The sequence below is a fragment of the Herpailurus yagouaroundi genome, unplaced genomic scaffold, assembly GCF_014898765.1.
Source record: "Herpailurus yagouaroundi ecotype Mexico unplaced genomic scaffold, PumYag 199, whole genome shotgun sequence".
Classification (NCBI taxonomy): Eukaryota; Metazoa; Chordata; class Mammalia; order Carnivora; family Felidae; genus Herpailurus; species Herpailurus yagouaroundi.
The window spans coordinates 8689589-8715044 of NW_024412430.1; the positions used below are offsets into that span (position 1 = coordinate 8689589).

General features: G+C 40.8%; 1 protein-coding gene across 1 annotated transcript in view; it reads right to left on the reverse strand.

Moving 5' to 3' along the window:
• Nucleotides 1-23862, reverse strand: part of GDA (guanine deaminase) — a 116874-nt gene extending 93012 nt beyond the window's left edge. The window contains exons 1-2 of the mRNA XM_040449350.1: nucleotides 23742-23862; nucleotides 14942-15103 (exon numbers count right to left, since the gene is read on the reverse strand). The gene's annotated coding sequence lies outside the window, so the exon portion shown is untranslated. The remainder of the gene's footprint in view (nucleotides 1-14941; nucleotides 15104-23741) is intronic.
• Nucleotides 23863-25456: the final 1594 nt, after the last annotated feature.

The following is a 25456-nucleotide window of genomic DNA, read 5'->3' on the forward strand; positions in this document are numbered from 1 at the left end:
GCAGTGTCTCATGACATTTTTGGTTGTCACAGTGGGAGGTTCTGCAAACATCTAGTGGGTAGAGACCTGGGAGGCTGCTAAACACCCTACAATGCACAGGACAGCCCCCACCACAAAGAGTTATCCATCCAAAGTGTCACTAGGTCTGAGGTTGGAAATCTTTGTCTAGAATAAAATCTTCAGCCATAGGATCTTAAATGTCTAGTGATCTTCAAGCTACTGGAAGTTACATTTCAAAGTAAACTTCGAGCTGGAGGTTGCATTTCAAAATGTCACATAATTTGTCGTAGTTTGACTTTCTTGATTAAGAAAGAAGAAATCACTTCTATCCCACATGTCAGCCCTCCAGGATTTGAAAATGGTGGTGATTGTCCTAGCCTTTTTTCCCTACCATGTTCATCATTCCACTATTCCTCAAGGCAATTAAGAATTGTAAATAAAGAGTATATTAAAAAATACAGGATATTAGCAATATAAGATGTGTTTAGATGATGGGTCATGAGATGATTTTAGCTATCTCACAGACACTGCATAAACAGCATTGAATTATATATAATTATAGTGAGAAAATTACTTCTATTTGAATTTTTCAATCCTTCCTAAGTCAAGAAGACCTTCTCAGGATGGTACTAAAAGGCTTAGTAACCCCCCAGGTTTCCCCTTTTTAACAAAGAGAGAGACTGCAGAGTTAGAACCTTCTAAAGGCAACAGTATCTAGGTAGAATCCAACATTATTTTGTTTATAATGTATTTATGTTTATAGTTTCTTCTTGTTTATGGCAAGGGGTGCTGGTTTTTCTTTTATAGATTTGGCTGGTTTCTCACTTATGGTTTTGTACACAGTTCTCTAAAGTTTTAAAAAGTGAGACTTCTTGAAAATTTAAGTAAATTACAAAACAGATACACAAATTGGGCAAAATCAATATAGACGCCATGTGTAGTATCTAAAGTTGGGGAAACTACAGTCCTCGAATCAAACAAATGAGTACCCTGATCTTGACTCTACTACTTCTGCATTAGATGCTCTTGAGTGAGATATTTAGCCCTCTGAACCTCAGTTTTCTCACATTGAAATGGAGATGTGATAATCCCTAGTTCATTGAGTTATTGTATTAATTGAGGCAATGGATGTAAAATGTCTAGATAATAGTAGATGCCTAATAAATGTTAATTTACTTCTCTACTCTTACCCATATCAGCTCATTCCCACCCACACATTGTTCCCTTCTGTGAGTAGTGCCCTCTAAGAGCCTGATGTAGTAGTGTGGATATGAGCTTTGGAATTACATCAATCTGAGACCAAATCTCAGCTTTACTGCAAACAACTTATGAAACTCTCTGACGTTCATTTGCTGCCGTTTTCTTTAAAAGGGCTTCACTGGGATATTGTGGGTTTGGATGACACCTAGCACCTTATCTGGTTGGGGGATAAGCTTAGGAATCCCCCGGGCTTGCACCAATGGGTTAACAAGGCATAAAAAAATACAAAGTCATAAAATGCTCACACCCGAGTTTGGGTAAACCATATTGGCACTCCAAGAATAGAGGTGTCCAAAGGCACCTCAAGAATAGGGAGGTGAGAAGGTGCCAGGAATAGGGAGGTGCAAAGGCACCCCAAAACAGAGAGGGGGTGCAGAGCCCCCAGAATAGAGAGAGGCCAAGGCCTAAAATAGGAATGGCACAAAGGTGCCCAATACACAGGTGTATGAAATAAACAAGGTTAGATATTCAGGTGGAAGCACCCCCAATTTAGTATAGTTTAGCAGAAAAGCTGCTTTCACAGGAGGATAGGGCCAGGTTAGGTAAATTGGTGAATTGGACTATGACCACTGGGCTGCAGGCAAAGCAGCCCAGAGGGGAGATGGTTAACAAAAGAAAAGGTGACTTGTCAACCCTGAGGTTACTCCCCTACCTGTCTCATCCCCTAGGCTAGCTAAGATAGACAGAGGTGCTGCCTCAGGTCTGCCATTAACCACCATCTGCCCATCTGCCCGGCGCCAGGATTTTGTTTTATATTGACCCAAACCCCAAACACTGTATATCTTCAAAACCCCCTTTTTCACTCACGTCCCCAAGTTACTGTTAGCAGTTTCTTTGTCTCCTTGTACACGCCCATCATGTTTGTAAGCCTTCTGATCTGAATAAATATAGGGCAAGGACCCTTATTTGGGGCTCTTGTCTTTTCCGGGACATCAGCCATCTCTGGCTTTAATCCTGTATCTGCTCTTTTTGCTGGCCAAAAGAGAACTTTAGACTTAGAGTCTACGACAGACTCTAGACAGACAACGTGACTGAAGGGAAGGGGACTACACGCCAATGTGGGCAGAGAGCCGACGTTGCTAGGAGGTGTGACACCTCGACTGCAGGACACCGCGGAACAGTAAAGGAGCTCCAAGGAAAAAAAAAGAAAAATGCACTGGGTACAGTCTACCTGACGAGGTAAGGGATAAAGGGAAATTATATTAGGATTTGCTACCGCGGAACTTTTTGAGAGATCTCCCATGGGAAACTCCCTGGCTCCCTCCCCAGCCCCTGACTCCCTACAAAAGTGCTATATTCGAATTCTTCAGTCCCTAGGAGAGACAGCAGGGGCTATTCTAAATTATAAGGCTCTCCTTAGATTATTGGCTGTCCAACAAAATTGTCCTTGGTTCCCAGCACAAGGAACTTATGATCTTGAAGTGTGGGAATGAGTAGAAAAAACAATGAAGGCCAGGTAGTCTAAAGGGGCTAATGTCCCCCCTAAAGTAATCCTCACCTGGTCCATTGTCTGCACTGCCCTTTCCCTCTTGAGCTTGGACAGTGCATACAAAGATGCAGAGTTATCTAAAAAGGAGGAAAAACCTCACTCTCCTATACTCAGATTGTGCCTCTGGCTCCTTTACAAAGAGAAGATACTCCCCCTCTCCCAAAAGGGTGGGACGATATTGATATCGAGCCTCTGAAAACCTCATCAACAGGCTCTGATAAGGTCCTTACCCCAATACAAAAGTGCCTTAAAAAAGCCCATAAGCAATGAGAAAGAATGAAATATGGCCGTTTGTAGCAACGTGGATGGAACTGGAGAGTGTGATGCTAAGTGAAATAAGTCACACAGAGAAAGACAGATACCATATGTTTTCACTCTTATGTGGCTCCTGAGAAACTTAACAGAAGACCATGGGGGAGGGGAAGGGGGAAAAAAAAAAAGAGGGAGGGAGCCAAACCATAAGAGACTTAAAAACGGAGAATAAACTGAGGGTTGATGGGGGGTGGGAGGGAGGGGAAAGTGGGTGATGGGCATGGAGGAGGGCACCTGTTGGCTTGAGCACTGGGTGTTGTATGGAAACCAATTTGACAATAAATTTCATATTTAAAAAAAAATAATGGAATAAAATAAAAAGCCCATAAGGCCGGTAAATTACAGCTGTTTCCTGTTGTCAAGCAAAATGGACAATATGTCCATGAAGGCCTGCCCTTCCAAATGGTAAAGGAATTACAAAAAGCAGCTCAGCTATATGGCCTTCATAGCCCTTTTACAATCGGTATTTTAGAAAATATTCATGGCACTCATTCTATGTGTGCCTGGGACTGGGGCTCTCTCATGAACATCATTCGGAGCCCAACCCAGTATGCTGTCTGTGCCCAAGAGTTTCATGATGTTTGCATGACTAGTGCTATGCAGAACTTTGCCGCTGCTATTCCGGTGTCTTTTAAACAACTGTCTGACACAGGGCAGGATTCCCAACCAAGGCAGTGAGCCCAGGTTCCAATCATTGTCAGCAAAGCAACACCATGAAATAGTGCGGTGGATTTTACAGAGGGCATCCCTAATATTGGGGACTCTAACTCTCTCTCTCTCACTGTTTCCTCCTGTACATTCTGGTTACTCTAACTATACGTGAGGGCTTCTCCCTCATTCATTCCCTGGATTAAGTACTATGATGCTTAGAGTCTACCTCGGGATAGAGATTTTAAGGAATATTCCCAAGCAGCTGCCGAAACTCCTTTTGTTTGGGGGAACTTCCCTGTCTTCTCAGACCCGACATGGACCGCCTAATTCACTAGTGGAAAAACAAAACAAAACAAAACAAATAATACAAAACAAAACAAAAATCGGGATCTGCTCATCTACCTGAGCTGACAGACTTTAGGACCACGTGAACTCTTTTCTCTGCTCTCTGGGCCTCTGTCTGCCTCCAGGCCTCTAGGGTGTGGAGACACCTCACCTCTGCTGCCTTCTCTCCCCCTCCTCCCACTTCTGCACCTGGGGTGCGGCCTGCACATCTGACTCTTCAAAGCCTCAGACAGCACTCCTCCTCCCCACCCTGTCAAAAGGCAAAAAACAAACAAACAAACAAACAAACAACAACAACAAACTGAAACTCCTTAAACTTTAAATTTCCTCACTGGTGCCACGGGAAAAATTAACAGTGGTAGATTTTTAAGGGGACACAGGTAGAACATTATTAAGATAGGCATGTCTTTTAAATTATAAAACTTTATTCTACTAAAGTTGAGATGAATAAAATTCTAAATGTACACTGGTATAAGGTTAAAATTCTGCTTTTAAAAGCATTTCTCTCTGTTCAAAAAGCAAAGTTTTCTTGGACTGTTCTGCTTTTGATCAGACAATGTAAACAAAGGGTTTTGTCTCTCTTGTCTGCCGAAAAGCCAAAGCTTTAGGTTTCATCTTTATCAGGTCTTTAATTGCTTAGTTAAAACTTCTCAATGTTAAAGGTGCTAAGTTTCGCTAACAACTATATAACGCTATATATTTGCCTTTAGGATCTTTTATTGCCATGTTGGTTAAATAAATTTTTAAGATTTGTAATGATTTGTAATCCCATTTAGGATGTGCTTTATAATAACTTCCTAAGGTTTTAACAAACTTCCCAGGATTTAAATGATAAATGAAACATATTTGGCGTTAACTAATTTAAGTTTGTTGGGTCTGTCTTTAAAGTTATCAGCATTAAATATAAAACTTTATTCTACTAAGGTTTACTAACGGTCAAATAAGTTCATGTTATCTCTGTTCCAATCTGTTAACAAAAGGTTGCCTTAAAGTAATGGTTAACTTTGTTTGCCTCATAGTTTTCTCAAGTAATTGTTAAGATAGCTTTCAGGGTCTTTGGTAACCTAAGATGTTAAAGTTTTGCTTGCATGATAAATTGAAATAAATTCGTTGGATATCTAACACGTGAAAAGCTAAAACACTAATTACTAGATATGGGTCTGTGCTTTTGACTTGCTGCAAAACAAAAACAAAAACAACTAAGGATTTTTGGAACTGTTAAATCCATACTTTATGCTTAATGGATTCATAAGTGTACCACCTAAAAAATTTTTCTAATATAACAGACAATTCACAATTGGTTACTACCTACTTTTTTCACTGGAGACTAAGGTTTCTAAGAGTTAAAGTTCTACTACTGAAAGGGCGGGCCTACGCCTGCCAACTCCATCTTGTTCTGTGTCCTTCACCTTGACCACACCTCCTCCCCTTGGGTAACCACCCCCCCTCACCTGCCTTACAGGACTCGGACCCTTCCCTAGCCAATCGGCTGAGGCCATAGCCATTACCTCACCAACTGCCCCCAGGCCCCAATAAAACCTTTGTCCTTTTGAAACTCGCTCTCTCTCCCCGGTATCTCACCGCTGCGTCGGTGCAGGTAGGGGATTGAGCTCGAGCTAGCTCGAATAAAGGCTCTTTGCTTTTACATCGGACTCGGCTCCCTAGTGGTCTTTGGGGATCACGAATTCTGGGCATAACACTACATGTAGTTAAAACATAAAATAACAAAAGAAATTCTGTATGTAGGAAAGTAGGAGATATAAAAGAAAGATATAAGAAATGGTAATATATTTTTGTTGAAGGTAAAAGAAAGTAATTTTGTCCTAAACGAGACTGCTTATTTGGAGAAAAATGGCTTGGGACAAAATCTAAATGCAAAGAAAAGTTGTAGAAGGTTTGTGAAGGAAAATCTTTAAAAAGGAATTTTATGTGTGGTCAAAATGGACCAAGTGTAAAATAAATGGATTTTAAAAGTACACAGGGTTAAGATTAAAATTCTTCCTCCTTTGGTCCAGAGGCTGGGAAAATGGTGGCAATACTCTTGTGCCAGCCTCCAAATCCTCCACGCTTGTGTTGTTTTGTTTGGCAAAAGAATGGATGCCTCTGCCATATGAGGGATGGATAATATATAAAGGGCTTTTACTAAGATACATGGAAGCCATTTTACTAAACTTAGCCCATTGTATGTCTCAAATGGATACACACCTGGCTAAAACATATTTATATGAACATTACTGAAAAAGGGGAATAGACCTTGAGTTTGGCCCTTTAGCTCCCTCCCTCAACGGCCAATGATCAATATGTATGTTACTGATGAGCAAAAATAAAATGAGTGCTTCTACAACAACCACAGAAAAAATACATTTTTGTTAATGGTAATAAATAAATAAATAAATAAATAAATAAATAAATAAATGGAATTTTAACAAAACGGGTAAAACAACAGGACAACATGCCCTTTTAAATTGTTTTACGTAAGCCTTGGTTGGAATTACCCATTCTTTATAATCCACAAGGCCAAACAATTGTATAATGAGCATATATTACTCTTAAAAACATGTGAAAAAACAAAAAGGGGGAGATACCCCTGGTTGTCTGCATTGCAACCTCAGCTCCTTCTTGATCGTGCTAGGATTACTCTTAACTTTTTAAATCCCAACACTCAAGGACTAACTGCAGCTAAGTTACATTCTTCCAAGTCAGATAAACCCTCTCACCCCATGGTGCTATGCAAAACCTGTGAAGGGGGGCCCACACCGACTGCACCCACTCAACTTCTCACCTGGGGTCGAGGGTATGCTTGTGTTCTTTCAGATTCCGGACTTCTGTGGATTCCCTCACTTTTGGTAAAGCCTTACCATGGCAACATGGAGACCCCCAGAATATCTTACAGTGAACCAAGACTGCCAGACCATGAACCATGACTCTGAGTGAGCGGCTACTGGCCCCTCTCTTCAACATGGAAGAAGCCTCTTCGTGGACTCCTCATCCTGAAGCCACTCTACAAACACAAGTCCTTGTCCCTGATAGAATATGGGGAAGCCTTAAATGCCCGTCTAACCAGGTCAGCATCCTCTTAAAACACAATGATATTGCGTATACCCCTAATTCACATCTGATGGCTATAGTTTCTGCCATTAACAAAAATTCAATATGGGTAAGCCTAATTCTACTCCTTGCCCTCATTTGTCCAGGCCAAGCTCAGTATTCATATTGGGCTCATCTCCTTAACCCACCTCTATTTGATAGCTTCACACTCAAGCCTGGGATATTCCTATTAGCAATAATGACAGAGTTCATGGAAGGAGCCAATCTTAACCCGCCCTTCCAAATGGAACAAGAGCATTGGCTTTATGTGCCAAGACCTCAATGGTGGCTTCCTCCAGCACCTCCTGTGTGTGTTACTAAACTCAACAACTTATATGCTTGCCTTAAAATAAAAATCAACTGGCTTTTACATATACAGCCCAAAACCTCTACAAGGCCAGACAATCTTACCTTTTTCTCAGCTACAAGCTTTGATATACCTCAAAAAACAAGTATATCTCACACTCTTAATGTTGTGGCTTGCTCCAGTCTCAAATATTCAGACTACCCCTGGAACATCATTCCCTGGACAACCTGTTATGGAGAGACAGAGCATAATCTTCACTGGGGTAATTGAACTATTATTGACAGCGGTCCTAGAGGACATGGTGAAACAAATACTCTAATAAGACCATACCCTTTGGCCAGCCTAGTAGGCTTATCTGGCCCTATAATTTCTGCACAAAAGGGAAAGTAAAAGGACCTTGGCTTATTAATATTTGGAAGCTGGGTCTTCCCTTCTACACTCGTATTATTAGCCACGGCAAAATTTATGTAAAACAACATATTAACCTCCTAATTGGGGCCTCCCTGCACAATAGACAATTTACACGGACCACTATTTGTGCCCATTCTCCCTACGTTCTCTTTGCTCCCTCCACCTTACAGATCCAACAACTAGGAAATAATCATCATATCTCTATCTCTCAGGGCTGGTTTATGTCCTGTGTAAGTAATAATAACATCACCCAATTAAACATCTCCTCTTTATTAGTACTTAGCGCGTCTTAGCCTGGGTTCCTGTTAATAGCTCTGAACCCTATATGCATCGATCAGGACTAGGTGCACCTTCCAAGCTTGTTTGACACTGGCACTCTGCTGCAAGGTGGAAAAGATTTGTTGGCCTGTTAATCAGCGGCATCCTAGCAGCAGTAGGCATTATCACCTCTGCCACTGTAGCTGGAATCAGCCTGCATCATACTATCCAGACAGCCCATGTCCTTAATAAATTTATGGCCGACACAACCAAAGGATTTGTAAACCAAACTTCCATCGGTAGACAAGTTTTGGCCCACCTTGAAGCTCTTGAGGCTGCAGTGGAATTTACTGGAAAGAGACAAGAGGCCTTGTTCCTCCACTCTAAACTGCCCTGGGACCCTAACTACCAGCATATCTGCATGACTAGCATTCCTTATAACCACTCCCAAGTTTGGGGTGGTGTCCAGACACACCTTCACAGTGTCTTTTCTTCCCACCTCTCTGACAACATAGAAGATTTTGATATGACATCGTGCCAACAGCTACAATATGCAGAGGATCAGCTTAAAAACGAATGAGCTGATTCCTGGGAAATGTGACACGACCTAAATCCTTTCTCACTTACCGCTAGCACCCATCTCAAATTCTGGATAACTCTGGGGAGCAGAATCCTCCTACTGTGCCTCTTTTTATGTCTTTGTAGAATCACCCTCCAAGCCATCCAAAAGCAAAAGAAGGACCAGGAGCTCGTCATGACGGTCCTCGAACACGAAGCTAAAAGAACCAAGAAAACGGAAAAGGGGAACCAGGGAGAATAAACTTAGGAATCCCCTGGGCTTGCACCAATGGGTTAACAACGCATAAAGAAATACAAAGTCATAAAATGCTCACACCCAAGTTTGGGTAAACCAGATTGGCACTCTAAGAATAGGAAGGCGTGAAGGTGCCAGGGATAGGGAGGTGCAAGGGCACCCCAAAATAGAGAGAGGGTGCAGAGCCGCCAGAATAGAGAGAGAGAGGCCAAGGCCTAAAATAGGAATGGCGCAAAGGTGACCAATACACAGGTGTATGAAATAAACAAGATTAGATATTCAGGGTGGAAGCACCCCCAATTTAGTACAGTTTAGCAGAAAAGCTGCTTTCACAGGAGGATAGGGCCAGGTTAGGTAAATTGGTGAATTGGACTATGACCACTGGGCTGCAGGCAAAGCAGCCCAGAGGGGAGATGGTTAACAAAAGAAAAGGTGACTTGTCAACCCTGAGGTTACTCCCCTACCTGTCTCATCCCCTAGGCTAGCTAAGATAGACAAAGGTTCTGCCTCACGTCTGCCATTAACCACCATCTGCCCATCTGCCCGGCGCCAGGATTTTGTTTTATATTGACCCAAACCCCAAACACTGTATATCTTCAAAACCCCCTTTTTCACTCACGTCCCCAAGTTAATGTTCCCAATTTCTTTGTCTCCTTGTACATGCCCATCACGTTTGTAAGCCTTCTGATCTGAATAAATATGGGGCAAGGATACTTATTTGGGGCTCTTGTCTTTTCCGGGACATCAGCCATCTCTGGCTTTAATCCTGCATCTGCTCTTTTTGCTGGCCAAAAGAGAACTTTAGACTTAGAGTCTATGACAATCTGGTACATACTAGGTCCTCAACAAATGTTGTCTCTGTTGCCTCTTACAGCCTGGTCAATACCTCATTTAAAAGAAAACCGCTGGAACTGTTGTAATATTTTTTTAAAGTACAACTGATGCTGAATACCCTGAAACTTATCTTCCTTGATCTGAACAGAACACTTCTATTAATACAGTCTAAGGTTACATCTGCACTACTAGGAGCCATATTCTTTTATTGGGGTAGACCATACATTTAAATCCTTTCTGTGCTGGGGGCGCCTGGGCGGCTCAGTCAGTTAAGCGTCCAACTTCCGCTCAGGTCATGACCTCACAGTTTGTGAGTTCGAGCCCCGCTTCGGGCTCTGTGCTGACAGCTCAGAGCCTGGAGCTTGCTTCAGATTCTGTGTCTCCCTGTCTCTGCCCCTCCCTTGCTCACATTCTCTCTATCTCTCTCAAAAATAAAGATTATTTAAAATCTTTTCTGGGCTGTGATTAGTATGAATTGTAATTGACTTCCTGAACCTAAATCCAAGGCTTTACATTATCTTTAATGATGATCACCTTGTTTAGTTTTAATACAATGCATCAGTAATTTGTCAATATCTTATGCCATTCACAGATTTGTTATGTGCTAAACAAATCAATGATCCAAGGCATTGTTAAGAGAGATGAATAGGTCAGGGCAATGACAGAGCCCAGCAGCTTATCCCTACAACCCCACTCCACCTTGACCTTGACCATTAGTAAATACATTTTAATATGGGGGCTCAATCCATTCTGAATTCTCCATACTATACTGCCATTTACATTATATTTCTACAACTCTCCTTCAAAGATTCTATGAAACATTGCTTGATACCTTACTGAAGCTGAGATATACTACATATTCTGTTATCACTTTTATTGCTTAAAAATGGATGTAGCACTAAGTGAAATAAGTCACTCAGAGAAAAAGACAAATGTCATGTGATTTCAGTCATATGTGGAATTTAAGAAATAAATCAAATGAGCAAAGGGGGGGAAAAAGAGAGAGAGAGACAAACCAAGAAACAGACTCTTAACCCTAGAGAACAAACTGATGGTTTGGGTGGGGGATGGGTAAAATAGGTAAAGGTAATTAAGAGCACACTTACCACGATGGGCACTGAGTAATGTATTGAATTGCTGAATCACCATATTGTACACCTGAAATTAATATAACACTGCATGCTAGCTCTACTGGAATTAAAATTAAAAACATCAAAAAGGAATGATTTAGATTTCCCAATGTAAAAAACTAAAGGCAATATTTCCCCCTCAACTTGTAAAAACGTTTTATTTCTAATGAAAAACTATTATGGTAATCATTCGTTTCAGTCATGTGGGCCTCTCAGTAATAGCTTTTATAATATTCATCCAAACATTATATGGGGCTTGATGAGGACAGATACTACTCCATTCATCTTGCCATCCCCAGTACACAGCACACCTTCCTCACTGGAGGTGCCCTTAGGTGCAGATAGGAGAGCAAAGGGATCAAGTTCCTGAATTTGGAATCAAAGATGGATCAGAATCCTGGATGTGCCACTATGGTGATGCAATCTTGTGCACGTGGTTTCATCTTAAATTTCACTTTCTTAAGGTAGAGATGCAAACACTCTCAGTTTCACTATTAAAATTTAGTGAAATAGTATACATATAATTCTTAGCATAGTAGTTGGAATCAAGAAGGTGCTCACATATTACCGCTATTTTTTTTTTTATTATTTGATCATGCGATTACTTGCGTTGATTAAAATTGAAAACACATAGTAAAAAGCATTAGTCATAATGTCCAGGACTATACCTTAATTCTTTCTTGGGTAAATATATATTTATTCAAAAGATGATGTAAAAATGTGCCAATCTTGCTAATGAACAGTTAATTGTGGATGTTGATGTGGAAGAAAACAAAAGGAATCGAGTAGGAGCTCTGAATTCAGCTGACCTTGTCTTGCCTGAATTGTACAATCTTGTGTTTCCAGAGAAGTATTGCTCAACAGGGAAGTAACCAGCAAGAAACCCAAACTGTTGCAAATCATAGACTGATGTGATCTGGACCGACCACCTTCTTTTGCCAGTAAGTAAGCCGACTGGGATATCCTCATTTCTGTTAGAGCAGTGTCAGGATTGCTATCGGGCAGAATTGTCGAGCAGAAGTTCCTCCTTGATACGTCTCACAAATATTAATTCAGTTCTATGTACTTTTTTGTACCCAACTTCTTTCCCAATAGGTTTGGAGGCACAATTTACGCACGCTTATAAATCCATGACAACGGTCAAATGCCTTCCTGGAGTATCGTCTGCTCATTGAGAGTCTTCAAAAACATAAATGGGGGTCTCACAATCAGTAAGGGAGGTAGGCAGGGCAAGCATAGTGCTGTTAACCTCAAAAATAAAACTGTCAGTTACTTTAATGAGTTTATTCTGGAATAACAGAGAATAACAACTCAGGCATGCAGGGTACGACAAAACCATGGGTGAGTCTGGAGGACAAAGGAGAGGAAAGCTTTTTTATGGAGGAAAGTGGGATGGGGCTGTTACAAACAAAAGGTCCATTAGAGTAAACTGGGACCTGGAATAATAGTGACTTTTGATTGGCTGAGTTGTGACAGTCTCTCGTTGGCTGGGCTGCTGCAGGGGGAGGAGAAATCTTCGTTCCTCCAGCTGGGGTTGCCAAGTGTAGACTTCTTCCTGTTGAGAACGTACAAGGTGTGTCTTTTCCTGGTGGGGTTGGCAAAGGGCTTCCAGGCATGTTAGGGTGCGAGAGCTCTCTCTGCCCACCTCCCAACTCCATTTTAGATGAGGCTTCCTTAATTCAGTTTCACACTACTTTGCAGTTTTTGGATGCATGGAGATAAACAAACATTAAATGCCATGTCCAAAATCACAACACTGGTTCTCTAAGTTCCTCAGAGTTTAGCAATTAGTTCAAGGCTCTTTCTATCACCCTATTGGTCTTTTATTTTAGCAAACTGTTTCAGCCCACAACTGGTGTGAATCCTTATTTGTGGAGGCCATTCCCTTTCCTCTCCACTTGTCTTCTTTTTCATGGTCTTCCTGCTCCCTGTTATAGCAATGGTATCCACTCTTGACAAGGAGTAAAGAGAGAATCTGATAGGTTCCTATGTAATAAATGAGAAACACAGAGAAGAGTTCGATGTGTGACCCAAAGGACCAGATTGTTAAATGGCCAACGAAACCTGGTAACACACTCCTGTGATAGTTCAGATTCCTGTACGATGGTATTGGAGATTGGTTTCAGTCCTCACAGCAGGCTCCCTGGCCTTACATCTTGGACCTTGCACTAAGGTGGCACTGTATTAATATAGAGGGACTATTTTGGGCCCCATTCAAAAACTATGGCAGTGATTGATTGATAGATTGATTGGAGTGGTATTTCTAGCATTGTTTGGAAGAATATTTCTAGGAAGTCAGCAAGTATAAGAAGAAATGAGGAAGCTTTCCTAATTCTCCTTAAATTGTAACCAGAATCAATGTCTATCATACCTATGGGAAATCAGAATGATAGAAGGCCATAGAGTTTAAGAATAAATGACCAGGGAATAATTTCCATGTGGGTTGAGGTCACTTGGCTAATCTAAAAGCAAGCATTCTCAGCTCTGCATTCCCAGATACAATGTTCATATACACAAGCGATGCCCAACCAGTATCCAAACTATATTGCTGATTTTTAAAATAGAACAGAATTCACATAAAATAGCTGATATGCTGGAGCCTGTAAATCAATAGGTAATATAGATTGAGGCCAGAAAAATGAAAGCTCAGAGATTGCTTCCTAAGCAAAAATTACTTCTTGTTATCAGAGAATAGTTCTCCTGAAATTGATTATCACACAAGGTACAGAGAGCTGTCTCCTTTTGTTCCTCTTGCTCCACTTTGTCCTTGGAAATTATAAAGGTCCCATCTCACAGGTGCAAATATCCAGGGACTGCCCTGCATAATGGGCTCTCATAAGTCAGAGCCACAAATCTGGACCATGAGGTCAAGTACAGGGATATTGTTCTGGTTGGGGATGAGGTGGTGGGAGGGGAGGGCACTCCAGGAACTCTAACTACTTGGGTCCAGCAGAACCATCAATGGTGTGTCTGTCTCTTGGTGTGTCTGCACTGCTGGGTCCCTGTTGGACATTCTTGGAGTATTATTCCTGGCACTAATTTGCATTGTCTTGATTGATTTGGAGACCTCCAGAGTGATGTAGCAATAATAAAAATAGACTGAGATTACTGCACATGTCATTTACTATCAAATCGGGCAAGGAAGAAGGGGTGCCAAATGCCTTCTTTCCTTTTTTCATTGTGTAACACTGTCATGGCAATTCCATCATTTCTACCTCACTTAATATGGGTCATTGCTTCTTCCCTGCTTGTAGGAGCCATCCTGCAACATGCTCACACCCTCTCTCAGGTCCTTGGAAGGTATTATTACAACGTGCATCAAGGGAGAATGCTCTCATGTTGGTAAATTCTGTTGTATCCAAATTTATCTTCCACTCACCTTTGTCAGGCATCCTCAGAATCCAGTCCCAGGCATACTGTCCCAGTGGCTGGTGTTGAAATTGGACTCAAGGAAGATAGTTCATCTCCTCCCTCAGTAGTCCCAGCAGGTCCTTGGCAGAGCTATTCTGTGACTTAACCCCCATAACTGATTTGATGGTCAGGAGGGGATACAAGAGACGTCCTGAATAAAGTGCATAACATCTTGCAGAGGAGAGGTCTCTGTACTAAATTCAGTGTGTGTGTGTGTGTGTGTGTGTGTGTGTGTGTGTGTGTGTGTCTAGCCCTTAACAGAGCAGAGGAATGGACCATTTGTGCAGAGGACTCAGGGTAATTTGGAGATATAAAATCCTTAGAGGGACGTCGACACAGATGTACCTATCCCTTGTGTCAGGGGCCCAACTGCCCTATCTTAGCATAGCAGACCTGCCTCAACTACTCTTACAATTAAATCCTGTCCTTGGTCCTCTTTTTGAGCCCTTCCCATTTTAAGAGATGAGAGCCTCATGGTGTGTTTCTAGGGAGGCCCTCTGGCCTTCTCACTCAGCATTTAACTGCTGATTTATCTCAGCTTTTTGCTACCCTTTGCCAGGGTGTCTGTAAAGCTTAACAGCCAGGTAATTCACTGTCCTTATGATTACTGTTTCCCTCTTATGTCCACCTACCAGGGACAGAATCCTCACTGGCAGCCAGGAGATGGTGGTCAGCTCCAAAATCCCATCTCAGTGTTGTGCTTGTGGACCAGTCTTTGTACCTACTGTCACGGGTTGGGATCCCTGGATGCAGATCCTGAGAAGGAGCTTGATGAACGCTCTTGGGATCAACACCTGTGGAAGAAAGCAGGCTTAGGCATAGGAATAGGCTGACTTTCCATGAAGTTCTTGTGTTGAGATGGCTCCTCAGGTTCAAGTCAGAGGTTAAAGGACCAGATCTTTATACCTCCTGGAATAGTAAGTCATTAGAAGAAGTTTGTCCCAGAAAAGTCATGACGCGAGGCGCAGTTTTCTTCCAACACAGTAGGAGGCTACCAGCTAAGTGCTATCTTTTGACCACCGGGAGAATAAATCCTCATTCTGAAGAGGGATCAGGGTGGCACATCACAGCATACACCAAATACACAGCGCCTGATCTAATCACTATAAAAACATGCCGCAGCTTTTATAATTACTGCCATGTTACTCATAAGGAAACTGAAGCACAGAAAGGTTAAATAGCTATTATCTCAAAGACAAAGTTTTGGAGGCCATACTATCTTTGAAAAACTACTTGATTCTACTATCGTAACACAAAAGCAGCCACAGGTGATACTTGAACAAATGGATGTGGCTATGTTCCAATAAAACTTTAGCCACAAAAACGGGGGGGGGGGGGGTGGATTTGACTTACAGACCATAGCGTTCTGACCCCTGGTTTAGCGGGTACCACTAGAGCAAGGCCTTGAAGAGCGAATAAGGTTGTTTTAGAGTAATAGACAAAGCACACTGCAGCGAAGGGAAATTGCAATGCGTGGTTAGGAATGGTAAGTAGGTAGCAAAACCACAGCATAGAGTTCGTGAGGCAGGGGTGTGGTGGGATGGGGTTACAACATTAGGACCCTGGTTATGAGTGGGGATGAGAGGCGAGGATGGCAGATGAAAACATTGGAGAACCTCGGGGTGTTTACCCATATTAAAGGACAAAAATTCAACCGAGTAAATTTAAACATCTAATTGACTTTACTCAACAATTTATGAATCGGGCAGCATCTCTTCTAACAAAAAAAGGGTTAAAGGATTTGCACAAAAAGGAGTTGTACAAAGGGAAGAATTTTAAAGGCAGAAACTGGGTGGGACAAGGAAGTTACTGGTAAAGGAAAAGATTGTTTCAGGCAAGGTCACTTCCTAGAGAGTCTTATCAGGCAGGTTACCTCTCTAAAACTGATCAGGAAAACTCCAGCTGAATGGCTTAAAAGTCCACTCATGGAAGAGGTTGACTGCACTCAGGTTAGGTATTAAGTCTTGGTAGTGCTTAACATAAGTGGTTCCATTTTGGGCCCGTGGTTTCTTTTTAACACTAAGGTGCTTTTTAAACTGCCTGGAACATTGCCCCACGTCCTTTGACTAATTAAATTCTACTGACCCTTCACAACTCAACTCAAGCAAGAATCATTTCCACAGTAAAGACTTCAAGGACCTGAGGCTGAATTGAATGCTTGCTTTGTTATTCCTATAACCCTTTAGGACCTTCCATCATATAAAACCATACATAATCATCTGCTCACATATGTCTGTCTCATTACACCAGTGACTTTCTAGGCCAGCTGTACATTTGGAATTAGAGCTTGGAGATACACACACACACACACACACACACACACACTCCCCCCCCAAAAAAATATGTGTATATATATATTTTTAAGTTTATTTATTTTTGAGAGACAGAGTGCGTGTATGCATGTGAGCAGGGGAGGGGCAGAGACAGTGGGAGAGAGTTTTAAAAGCTCTCCCATGATTCTAAACTGCAGCCAGGATTGAGAATAACTGCACTATATACTGTGAGTTCCTCCAGAGCAAATACCTCCTCTAACTTGTCTTTTATCTCTAGCAACTAGCACATAATAGAGATGCTCAATAATGGTGATGAATTAGGGAATAAAGGAAGCTCAAGAATGCCATAATAAGGAGTTCAGACTCAATGTGTGGAGGCCATTTTCAGCCTCCCTTGACCACTCTCAATAGAAGTATATTCTATTTCTTTGGATCAATGGGTAGAATGTACAACACTATAATTGCTTCAGAGAAGGTCTCCTCTATTGGACTGTGGCTTCTTGAGGGCAGGGACCATGTGCTTTTCGTGTTGTGTCCTCTGGGTTGGGCCCCATGCTTATCTCAGCACAGGTGCTCAATAAATGTAGAATGAAACAAAATGAGATTGTCCCATTCTTATATGTTATCCATTAACCAAAATCTCCAGGTCTTAGTATCATTATCTTCTCATAGCTCTGTTTTTCCCCTCATGTACTTGATGTGGAGGTATTGTGCTTTAAAAAAAAAAAAAAAACTTAATTAATTAATTAATTAATTAATTTAAGAAATAGCAAATAAGCAAAAAGCTGATGTCGTTTAAGTAGTAGAGCAAAATCTACAAAAAAGCCTGGCATGAGAGGAACACCTGGGTGGCTCAGTTGGTTAAGCATCCTACTTCAGCTCAGGTCATGATATCATGGTTCATGAGTTTAAGTCCCTTGTTGGGCTCTGTGCTGACAGCTCAGAGGCTGGAGCGTGCTTTGGATTCTGTGTGTGTGTGTGTGTGTGTGTGTGTCTCTCTCTCTCTCTCTCTCTCTCTCTCTCTGCCCCTCCCCCACTCACGCATGCATGCTCTCTCTCTCTCTCAAAAATAAATAAATATTAAAAAAAAAATTTTTTAAAGCCTGGCATGAGAGCTGCCAACCAATTCAAGAAGAATTGCAGAAATGGAGATGTTCATCATGGTCCTCCCTGCACCTTATGACCTTCCATTGGGATTCCTAAGTCCACTCATGGCTCATTCTCAAACAAGCACTCCTTTCCATTCTGCCTCTCTCTCAAGCCAGAATTCGCTTACCCTTATTTGGGTAATGGGAGAAAAATAAGCTGTACTTAATTGTTTAAAAAGCCTTGGACAAGGATTGAGAAAGCAAGTGTGCACTTTGCCCTTGGCCTCTACCCAATTACTTGTGTTCAGAGCTGTAGGCCTCAGCTTCTTCCTATGTAAAGTTCTTAATCATCATTTTCTATAAATCAAGCGTTAGACCTCACCAAAAAATTACTCATTCAAGTGCACCAAGCTATGAATATTAGGTACATTTAAACCTCCTGGGAGTATCTGTTTTTTAAAACAGCTCTTACCTATATAAAGAAGCCATTAAATGGCACTGAACCCACCCACTTCCTCCATTTATTTTGGCTTACTTTAACATGTCACCTTTATTCTCTCACTAGATGAATAAAAGAAAATTACTTGACATTTTATTTCAGAAAAATGATGGGTTCCTAATGTGAATGTAGAGCATTCTACGTGTATGTGCTATAGGGATTGGTGTTTAACTATCTTTCTCTTAGTGCCTGTTCAGTGAAGTGCACTGGGGAAGGTGTCAGAGACCAGGGGAAATATTTCTAGTGTCATCCAATGTTTTCCACCAGGCACAAGCGATCTCCAAGGCAGGAAATTTCCAGAGGGAGGAAATGCTCTGGCTCATGAATTTGCCTTTTCCCATCTTGGTAGCAAAAGTCCTCCCAGGCAGATATAACCTGGGACTTTTTAATGGTCAGCTCGTTCTGCTAGCTCTCCTGCCCTGCCTTCATGTAACCAAGTAACCCTCTGATGAACACTTAGCCTCTCATATAGATTCCACTGAGCAGGGATTCTTTTCAGCAGTTAACATTTCTCATTGTCACTGTGTAACTCTAGCATTTTAGGTTTTACACGGAGTCTGTTGTGAGCTAAGTGAGCATTAATCTGTCTCCCTGTATCTGGAAAGTTCTGGGACTCTAGCAGTGATTGGAGCTGTAAGATTGAAGTCCAGAATATGAGATGTGAAAAATATACTACAGTGGATGCATTGAGCCCTGAGTGTGTCCCACCAGTACATTTTCCTCAGTGATTCCCTAACCTCATCCTATGTGCTACTAAGTTCTAACTTGGTCTAAAAACAAGGGGGTTTTGGTTAACGCTGTCTGAGGACTGTGGACACAGCTGGAGAATACCCAAAGGTCTGGAGGTAAAGTGAGGAAAATACACTCAGTACGCCATGGCCAAAATGCCAGGGACGAAGCAGCCAGTGGAGACTCCGACCCTGCCTGGCTTATTCTCTGGCTTTCTCAGGGAGAGACGCTGCTGGCCTATTCTTTCAAAAGCTTGACTAATTTCTTAATCAAAAGAAAGCTAAATTGGTGTAATTTTATTTCATCTCTCACCGCCAGGCAAGGACATACATCAGACACCCTAAAAGAAACTCCAGTGAGATCTCACCCAATCTGAGGAGTGAAACTGTATTGCTTTGATTGTATTGTTGTTCACTATTTTATTTATTTATTTATTTTTACCATGTATTGCATTCTAAAAATAAGTTAGGTGCTAGGCAAAAAACTGAATCAGGCTCAAGCCCTGCCTAAATAAAGATGCTGGCTGCCAGCCTGTCTCACAGGAATCCTATGAGGGTTTTGAGCTGGTAAAGAACTCCTACGGAAGGTTGTCAAAATGCTAATGCAAATAACCAATCCACTGTAATCACATCAACGTCGCGTGTGTGTGTGTGTGTGTGTGTGTATCAATCTTCCACTGTTATGAGAAAATGGATATAAAATGCCTAGTACATAGCAAGTACTCAAAAATGACAGTAATAGTTTTTATATTATTTTCACTATTACGACTACAGTTAGAAAAGAGATTGCCCATGGAAAGCAGATTTTTTCAGAAGAATGGTAAGAAAGTCATCTAAACACACTTCCACCCTACCACACCACCACTCCAGTGTTTGAAGCCCTTATTTAAGAGAACATAAAATGGTGAATGAATATATTTGACATTTGACATTCACTTAGTTATGGAGATAGCTTTGTAAATACTTCAAAAATAATTCGGTGGTAATAGGCAGGTAGAGAAGTAGTCATAAACCCTTGTTTATTGTACCTTTTCCTTTCCATGCCAATTACATTCATCTCCTGATATGAATTGATTTTCCATTTATCATAAGTCCCTTTTCTGTGGGGATCTGGATAACTAATGACAAAAATCCAGTAAACCATGGGGTGCCTGGGTGGCTCAGTTGGTTGAGCAGCCAAATTCAGCTCAGGTCATGATCTCACGGTTTGTGGGTTCGAGCCTCACATCAGGCTCACTGCTGTCAGCACAGAGCCTCTTTTGAACCCTCTTTTCCCCTCTCTCTGCCCCTCACCCAGTTGCACTCTCTCTCTTTCTCTCTCTCAAAAATAAATAAACTTAAAAAAAATCCAGTAAACCACTAAACAGGAAAATCTGGAAGTATATGGCTCAAATGAAACCACCAAACAAAATAGTTGATGGAATTGAGCTAGAATTCAAAGTCCTCTCTAATAAATGGCTTATGGTCACACAAAGATAAGAAAAAGAGCAAACAAGCCAAAAGCAGAAGATAAACAGGTACATAACAATTGAATGGGGAAAACCATCTAACCTCTTTTGGAGGAAATGACTTTGTAGGTCATGATGAGTTTCTTATTTTGGCAAAGAACAGTACAGCGTACAAGGCACAGTCTCATACATCATTTCACTCGATCTCCACAATGAAAATGTAGGCAGATAACCTGAGAGAATGTCCAAATTTCCAAGCCCTAGCCTGGAAGAAAAGAATAAGTCAATCTACAGGTCTCTGGTAGGTTCTCCCAGGAAAGACTTTCTTTCATATCTTTTTTCTGCTTTTCATTTTAGAAGAGATTTCTTTTCCCATCAATTAATTTAAACTTAAAAATTAGTTTTGATTCAATTTGGTTCAAATGCTGTTTTTTGTTTAAGGATATAATTATATTCCACTCTAAGTGAAGCAGTGCCATTAACTATAACAAGTGTCATGCAGTTTTAAAAAGACCAGGCTAAGTCAACCATAAAGAACGGACATTTGGAATGCTACGGATTTCCTCATTTTGAACCATGCAGATGGCCAGTTTGAATCATTAGGGTCACAGGGAATTTTCTTCTTGTCAATTTCCTAGGATTGACTTTGTATGCTCTCCTTGAACAGATCTGAGTATTGCAGACTGACAGTTTGCTCAAAGAGAGACAAATACTCTCAGAAAAGCTCAGATAGTTAGGATAAACTTGAAATAGGGATAGAAAAACTAACCAGTTCTGCAATATCTCTTTTCAGTTCCTTGTACACCCAATTCTTGTCTTGTTCTAACTGGGCAAGCAGATGTGATCAGCCTCGAAGGTGAGATGACATTTGCCTGTCACTACGGGCATAACCATTACTCAACATCTGGCAAGTTTGTGAGTCACCAACATTTATTAGACACCCCAGCATAGTGACTAGAGTATAGCAGATGCTCAAAAATGTTTGTTTGGCAGATGGATGGAAGGATGGATAGATGAATAGATGGATGGATGGATGGATGGATGGATGGATAGATGGATGGACAGACTGATTAATGGATAAACAAACTAGGTACCAAGGTTGAAAAATAAGTTAAATATTTATATTAAATTATAAACTTATATATAGAATTTTCCTTTATGTTACTGTTGAAGTAGGACAGGGACATAATTAGAAGTTTCTAGGGTCTAGGAAACATGAGAAGAGTCCATTCATTCTTAGAAGCCAGATAAACCTATGTGCTCTGAATCCAAGACATTATCCTACCTTGAAATATCTCTCCCACCTTCACCCGAGCAACTCTAACGTTCATAATTCTGCCATAACCTGCTGCTGAATCATGTTGTTGAATGTGTTGATAAACATCTATATCACTGTATCACTGATTTTCTTTTACTATTCTGATAACAGTATGCCATATAATTGGTCTCCTTTGCAACTCTAAATATGTTATCCTATACATATAAAAATATTATTTTAAAAAAGAGTCCTTAGACTTCTAGTAGGCCACCAAGAGTGTACGGAACAAAAACCATTAGAAACCACTGCTTGAGGGGTGCCTGGGTGGCTCAGTCCACTGAGCATCAAACTTTGGCTCAGGTCATGATCTGGTGGGTTCCAGCACCCGAGTAGGGCTCTATACTGACAGCTCAGAGCCTGGAGCCTGCTTCAGATTCTGTGTCTCCCTCTCTCTCTGCCCCTTCTCTACTCACACTCTGTCTTTCTCTCTCTCTCAAAAATAAACAAACATAAAAAAAAAAAAAAACCACTGCTCAAAAGGCAAGTCCCTAATCTGCACACCTCATTTCCGTTCTCACCCAAGTGGCAGAACTTAGTCACATGGTCACACCTCCCTGCAAAGGAGATTGATAGATGTAATCATTAATGATGAGTGCTTTAAGTCCTCTCTCTCAAATTATCCAGGATTGAAACATAAAATATCAGATAGCACTGAAAATAGTTTTCATTTGTTCTAAAAAAGGTCATGACTATTTTATTATATTGGTTTTAGTACATTGGTATATCAAATGACTAAAACCCTGCTCATCAGTGGTTTCAAAAAAGGCTCATTACCAGAATCAGTTGACCACTTTAACATATACATATTCCTGGCTTCCATCCTCAGAGATTCTGTTTCAGTAAGTCTGGGGAGAAATCCACATACATACATTTTAAATTTTCTGCAGTGATTCTGATGATCATCAGATTTGAGAAACACTACTCAATTATTGTTTACTGAGTACTAATCTTTCTAAAGCAACTAGTCCTTCTTAGTGAATAATTTATACTAATCACTCTGAGTGATACCATTAATAAATAGTAAAAGCATAAGAGACTCTTAAAAACTGAGAACAAACTGAGGGTTGATGGGGGGTGGGAGGGAGGGGAGGGTGGGTGATGGGTATTGAGGAGGGCACCTTTTGGGATGAGCACTGGGTGTTGTATGGAAACCAATTTGACAATAAACTTCATATATTGAAAGAAAGAAAGAAAGAAAGAAAGAAAGAAAGAAAGAAAGAAAGAAAGAAAGAAAGAAAGAAAGGAGAAGAAAATAAATGGAAAAAAAATAAATAAATAGTAATATGTATAAAATTTTGTGAAAATTCAAGTTTTCTTTTCTGTTTTTCAAGTTTCAATCACTTTTCGTCTCTCCCTTCCTCTGTTTTATTTCTCTCCCTCTCTCTGTCTCCCTCTCTCTCTTTCTCTGTCTCTCCCTCTCTCTCTTTCTCTCTCTCTCTCCCCTTTATAGTTTTTGCTCCATAACAAATACAATATTGGAATATTAAAATAAAGAACATAACATCATTTTCTCATTTGATGAGGTGACAGGTGGCTTGTATAATACTTATGAAAAATAATCTGCAATAGTATAATAGTATCCTTAATTCTATATATCTTTATTTGTGTAATTTCGCTTAAAAAGAGAAAAACTATGCATATGTGTGTTTTTGTGTGTGGTCAGTAAGCACAGGTAAGGAAATGGAGGCCCAGAGAGATGAAAACCCAGAGGTACATGGTTCTAGGCAGTGGTACCAGGATTCAAGTCTAGGGATCTGAGTCTAGATAGGATGCTCTCAATACATCACTACTCTCTTCTGGACCTGTGGGACATGTTAAGTCAGATGTGAATAGACAGCAGATATTCAGGTCTGAAGGTCAGGATAGAGACCTGGGCTCCAGATAGAAATGTGAGCTTTATCAGCACTTAGACATAAAGCCATGGGAGTGGATGAAATCCCCAAGATAGTATTCGTGATGAAAGTATTTGTATTTGTAATAAAAAGAAGACAGATTGGAGGAATTTCAACACATAAGGGACAGAGAAAAAAGAAGACACTCACAACCCCAAAGATGGATTAAATGGGAGAAAAACTCACCAAATGGATGTTTTATGAAAGTCCATGGAAGAGAATGTTGCAAGGAGAGAGCTGCCAATGGAGTCAAAAGCTGCTGCAAGTTAAGTTCTGGAGGTGACTCAGAAGATTCTTGGGCTCTAGAAACAAGAAGGTAATGGACAACGTTGGCTGGAGTGGTGTCAGTGATGTTAGGCACACGCTGAGCTGCAGTGGGTTGAGGAGTGAGAAGTGGAGATGGAGAGTGAATACAAGTCTTTCAGGAAGTTTGTCTATGATGAAATAGAAATTAGGTCCCAAAGAAGGGTTTTCAGAGATGAACAAGCACAGAGTAACAAAGTGGTCAAGATACAATCCTGTAATCAGACAGAATTCAGTTTGATTCCCTTATCTGCCACATCCTTGTCGTATGATCTTAGCTGCTGCTCAACCTTCCTAAGCTTCAGTCCCTTCATCTGCATAATATGGAAAACAGCACTGAACTTGAAGAGAGGTGGAAAGAAGTAAGTTCATAGATTTAACAGCCTCTGCCTCCACTCCCGTACAGACTAAATGCTTAGTAGATAGGAATTGCCATTTTATTGATGCTCTTCATGTACCGTCCAAGGAGGATATTGAAATGCCCACGGCTGAAGTCAGAAGCTGAAGACACAGGAAAGGGGTCTAATGTATGGAGTACCGTTTATGGGAATGCTGAGGGAAGATGAAATCCAAAGCACAGACTGACCACAGAAAGGAGTGGATTGGCAGGTGGTAGGGTAGGTAAGTTTGCAGGCTAAGTGGTGCCAAGTAGAGTCATTTTCTGTCTGTGTTTCCTATTTTTCTGCATAATGCAAGTGTTGAGGTCATCATCCCATCAAGGGACAGGTGCTAGAAGCATAGGTTTGATAAAAGGAGAAAAAAAACTTTAAATATCCACCCTGGAGAACCCAGGGAGCTACTTCGAGGTTGCTGATAAACATGGTGGACCTTATAAAACCCTGTTACGGAATTTGAATCACGTCTTAGGGACAATGGGTTTACGCCCAAGACTATGTGTATCAAATGTGTCACATTAAAAATGCCATGCTTTGTGTTTTCTGAATCATTTGCTTTCTCACCAACAATGATATGGACTGATGGAAAACAAGACAAGACGCCACTGCTTCTAAACAGCCTCTAATCTCATTCAGTTGCATAAAGATGCCATTTTGCTTAGTTTTTTTTTTTAAAAAAAAACCACACATCTTTGAGAAAAGTATTGCTGTCGCTCAAAATTATTGACATGACTCACACATCCTATTGATAAGTATGCTTGCACTGCTCTTTATATGGCACTGGCAAAGAGAGAGAAGCAAGCAAGCAGCTTTTTAAAACGTTAAGTTGCTGTTCTTCCATAAGAAGCATGTGAGGTTGAAGCTTAACTTCAAATATAATAGAGTAAATTTTGAGGGTCAGAACTAGAGGATGGAATTCTACAATTTACACAGAAATTTATGACTCTTTTTGGTAATCTTTAAAATATCATTTAAAAACATGTATCTTTGCTGGAGGAATCACAATGGGAAAATATCCTACAGTCTGTCACAAAAATACCAGGTAATGGGTTCTTTATGCTTTAGTTTGGTTGATAAAGAGTATTATTTATCAAGCCACCATTATGAAAATAAAATAATGACACGTGATTGGGAGTAATCAAATGGATATTTTTTTTGAATCACTCACTTAAAAGAACATTTATTCTTCTCTTCCTTATTACA